This window comes from Anastrepha ludens, chromosome 2 (genome assembly GCF_028408465.1).
Source record: "Anastrepha ludens isolate Willacy chromosome 2, idAnaLude1.1, whole genome shotgun sequence".
Lineage (NCBI taxonomy): Eukaryota > Metazoa > Arthropoda > Insecta > Diptera > Tephritidae > Anastrepha > Anastrepha ludens.
In genome coordinates, this window is record NC_071498.1 from 95,571,068 (window position 1) to 95,576,079 (window position 5,012).

The 5,012-nt window shown below is 36.2% G+C and overlaps 1 pseudogene; it reads right to left on the minus strand.

Annotated features, from left to right (window-relative positions):
* Positions 1-991: 991 nt before the first annotated feature.
* LOC128871311 (putative nuclease HARBI1) lies at positions 992-4,471 on the minus strand (annotated as a pseudogene).
* Positions 4,472-5,012: the final 541 nt, after the last annotated feature.

The following is a 5,012-nucleotide window of genomic DNA, read 5'->3' on the forward strand; positions in this document are numbered from 1 at the left end:
GCTGAAGCGCGACCGCTGCTGAAAACGACTTTTTTGATCATTTGTTGTTTCATGTCCAGCGCAGGTTTCAAACCTGGGCACCACCGAGTGGTAGTTACGCACAAATCATTTGACTACGGTGGCGACTCCTTACTCAGTACCCCACACCCCTCACTAACTCACTACTAAATTCATAGCCATTCACTTACAGATTTTTTGTTATTGTTCAATTCCACTTTGTGTGTTGCATTGCTTAAATTGAAACTTCTGCCTTGCATGTATTTATTTACAACAAACAAAGAACAGTTATACTCGTACTATACCTCTACTGAGCGCAACAATACATAGTTGGAAAAAAGAAGCGAACAAGAACAAAGCAAAGCAATAAATTTATCTTCATCAGCAATATTTGTATGCTAGTTGCTTTTTTATGCAAATGTCAGCTTTAATCGCAAATTGCTACGCTGCACTCATTGCCAAAGGAAACAATACAAAAGTAGAACAACACTTTTGCAAAGCAAAGCTACGGTTTGTTGTGGTGGTTTGTGTTTTTGTAAGGTTTTCACATTTCTTTGTTGCTTGCACTATTATTATTGTTACAACAAAACTGAAAATTATTAAATCACCCAAAGTGTTAAAATGCAGATTGGATGAAGAACGCCACGAAAGTGATGGGAGTAAAAAAAGCAAAAATGAAAAACAGTGAAAACCCAGTAAAAGCTTGGAAAATGGTAATGAATTGCAATACAATATTTTTGCATTTATTGATTTTTACTATTGCGTTGTACTACTCGCCTTCATGATTTTTTCTATAGAAAAGCGCCAATGTCTTTTTTAAAATTTGTAAATCACTCTAAGGCTTAAGTTTACTGCTAAGCGAAACTGTAAAAAAATACATTTTAAAAAACAGTTAAAAAACAAAAAAAGGTGTTTCAATTACTTGCGGAATTGATTCCGATTTCCTTCTCCAAGCCACAGTAAGCATTTCTCCTTGCATTGTTTATTTTTGCTGCTATTTGTCTTTGTACGGCTTTGTGCTACAATTTGCATTACTGCTAATGTTGTTTTTGTTATTATTATCGTTTACCTACATGCGAAATGTTAATTGAAATGCAAACAATTATCTTCCCAGGCCTTCGCCCACATACAGGCAAATACAAATAATTGACAATCACATACACAAGCACACACTGGCACTTCTTTGCGGGCTTTTGCCTAAACAAACTATTTACCTTTAGCAAGTTTTGCTTGTCGACCCACAATTTTTAGTTTTCTTAGTAAAATTTTAAAAATTATTACAACTTTCTTTAGAAGGGATTTTTGCGCAATAGCCGCAACCATTAAAAGCTTCAAAATTTTATTCGAACCCGACAACTTAGCGCTTCACAAGTAGAAAATGCTTAGTCGACTTAAGATGTTTTGCCAAAAGACCACAATTATGTGTGTGCGAGTACACATACCTATATCTGCTGGCGTATTCTATTAGCAGATGATGTGTGTGTGTGCTCTTTTGCGAGTAATTTGCGGATAACAAGATTAACCTCGACCTCCAGCATGCATTTGCCCGTCTTTTATGTTTGCGCAAAAGCTCATTTGATAGATAGCATTGCTTGGGGTCAAGTGCTAATTCAAATTTTTGCTTCTTTTTTAATTTCACCCATAAATGGCACGCGAAAAGCTTTTACGTAAGCCTAATTAGATAGTCAACTATTTGAAAGGTATTTAATCAAATCTTAATTGCTTTTTTTCGTTCTAGAATTGTAAGCGAAAAAGCTTGCCCAACTTACTTAAACGCGGACATTTTGTAATAATGTAAATATTCTGAGAAATATTAAACATGGAGTATATACTCATGTACATATGTATGCTAGTCCTCAGGAACAAAAGCGCTCATTTGGATGAGAAATATAAATTATTACTATACCATTGAAAAGCGGAAAGCGGAAGGAAGCAAAAGCAGGTAGTGAAAAGTGTGATCAAACGATGATTACACTGTGAAAGTCAAAAATGTGGGCAAAGGTTTTGATAGTAGGCTTTCCTAATTCAGGCCTTCTTAATTCAACGACGTCCCTCCTTTTGGTCAAATAGGCTCCAGCTCGCGAGATAACGGTATTTGAAAATTGTACCTGGGGCTGCTGAGAGCTCATTTAGAAACCATGTTATGTCATAAATTTTGAGATGGAAACCCATTTTAGTCTTATAGCGTTTTCGTTTCTACACAAAAATGTTGCCATTCCGAAGTGCAAAGGTTATTCAGTCGCACTTCACCCTGTGAAACTGCCACCATTTTTAAGGTTCAGTGCAGCCCTTCACATTTATAAAAGAACACAAACTGTAACCCTGAAATGCAATCAGCTGTCTTTTCGCGCGCTAATCGGACAATGAATTGGTGGACAGTTTAAAATAAAAAAATAAAAGAATGCTAGCTAATGAAGAAAGTCCTATTAGCAGCAAAACAGTTACAGGTAAAATGAGAATGTCTTGACTTTTCTGTCAAATGTGAAAAATGCTAATTATTTAAACGATCTTTTTTGGTAGTATGAACGGAAGGCGAAACGAGACTTCTGCTGGATAAATACGCTTTCGATTTGCCGGACATTGGGCCCTTCAAGACAAAAAAGGACATGTGGATGAAAATTGGCACAGAGTTCGATGAGAAAAGTTGGAAGCAGTGTGAAGAAAGGTATAAGACCATCATGAAACGTAAAAAAGTGGCGGTGGAAAATAACAGCACCTCAGGTGCAAAACGCCAAAAGCTACAGTTTGAAGAAGAGCTCGAAAAAATATGCAAAATAGATGATTCCATTGAGCCGGCAGTAAAAATAAGTAGCCAATGTATGATAAAAAAAGAGGTCGCAGCAAAAGAAAAGCAAAGAAAGAGGAAAACGCTCCAAGAAACTATGTTAGAAATTGCTGCTAGGAAGGAGGAAGCCAGAGAGAAGCGACACAAGGAAAGAATGGAGAAAGCTGCAAGAATCGAAAGCCTTTTGGAAAAGTGCATCAGTGAAAACAAACCAGCTTGAGGCTGTGGGCGTGTGAGGTAAGTTATTAAAGCCGGTTTGAATTGTGTATGCTGCTTATGATCCATTAAATGTTAATTGAAATATTTTGGTTTTGCAGGCTTCTGTAATTTAGTATAAAATGGGAGGAAGTGCCTTTCGTTCCTGGTCCAACGTTTCGCCTATTTATTTTTTACTTTGTACCTGCTTGAAGCAAATAAATATGATCTCCCTTATTTTCAATAAATACAATATATAAAACAAAAGAAAAAGTGGTTTTTTAATATTTATTGAAGTTTCTTTCAAGGTACATCTCGTTAATGGAATTAGTGCGTTCAAAAACTGTGCTAGTCCAAAATTTTACATATTTGGTCTCTTCATTGACTGGCCTTAAAACGTTACTTAGCTGTTAATATTGTACAAATAAGGGGAATGCCGAACGAAGTTAAAAATAATTTTTTGATTTCCTCGGAACGTTAATTTCGAACATTTACTATTTTTGAACTAACCTATTCAATGTTGCTATGTAGAAAATTTCCGAGTTTCATAAACAAATTTAGGTACTTTAAAAAAACATGTCAAAGAAGTGACTTTATTTGGCTTCTTTTTATTTCGCCCAGCTCAGTAAGAACAGTGTCGCTTACTTCGAAAGGAAAATGTTGTTCCTGAACGGAAGGAGGATCAACGCAGTATTCTTTTTTCTCTATAAAGTCTTGTTTGTCGATGCAAATATTATGAAGTACGCAGCATGCTAGTATAAATTTCGCTGTAGTCTCAACTTAATGAAAATCTAATCGCATAAGTTGCCGGAAACGACATTTTAACAATCCAAAGGCGTTTTCAATTCGGACCCGTGTTTGACTAAATTTGTATGTGTATCTCTTTTCTTGCTCAGTTAAATTCTCGTAATCCCTATACGGCGTTAACAAATAATTTCGGATCGGATATATAGAATCCCTTAACACATGATATTTTGGTAAACATAGCTTTGGAAGTTCTTTACCAATGAAAGATAACTTCAACACACGCGAGTCGTGCACTTTACTCGCCACGCCAGTGAAAACATCTAAAAATTTTAAATTTGCATCACATATACCCTGCATAGTCACGGAAATTGTGTCATGCCTATTTATATATGTTGAACGAGTTTTTTTTTCGGCGCTCTTATCGAAATTTAGGTTCCGTCAATGCAGCCTAATACGTTAGGAAAACCAGAGATTGCCGCAAACTCATTTGATATAATCTCTTTTTCAGTAGCACTTTGAGGGAATTTTATGATGTCTGGTGAAAGTCCAATCAGCAACGACACAACATTGTTTATCACGTTATGGGCACAAGAATATGACACATTAAACAGGTTGCTAACCTCACGTATGGTAGTTTTATTGCAGCAAAACCTACATAAGAAAATTATTTGAATTAAGTGCATACACATTGGAGTCATTCCATTGTTACCATAAAAACAATAACACGTGTGTGTTTGACGTTGCTTGTGGTCTCCCTCCTTTATAGTTCCTCCTTATATAGTACGAGCTGTTTGTGTATTTTGCGATTAAATCATTCGCACTTTCACGCTCAATGCGAAAATTTTGTTTAAACTGTAAATGTTGATAAATAATAAAAAAAACATACAGTATATAAACAAACACTGAACAGAATTATTGAAATGGTGTCTAGTATTTTGCCCACTAGTTTGAGAGCGGTAAGCGGGAATGGGCGAGAGATCTTCAAGAAACTCCACCCAGAAAAAAGAAAAAGCGTTAACACCATTCTTCATAGTATGCATAGTATGCAACTTGGTGGGCGAAAACAAAACCGTGCCCCTATGAAAAAATTACCTCGCGGCCTGTGTACAAGTTGACTACTACAAAGTCATTTACGCGTAAGCAGTTAATTTTTGGATTTAAAAGTAGGCCGAGCTCCTCGTCATCTGAAGAAGAGGACGACGACTCCAGGAGGTCATTTATTAAATTGTTTGCTAAAATCAAGTATCGTTTTTCCATTTCCCGGCTAACAATGTTCTTCCACCCATGA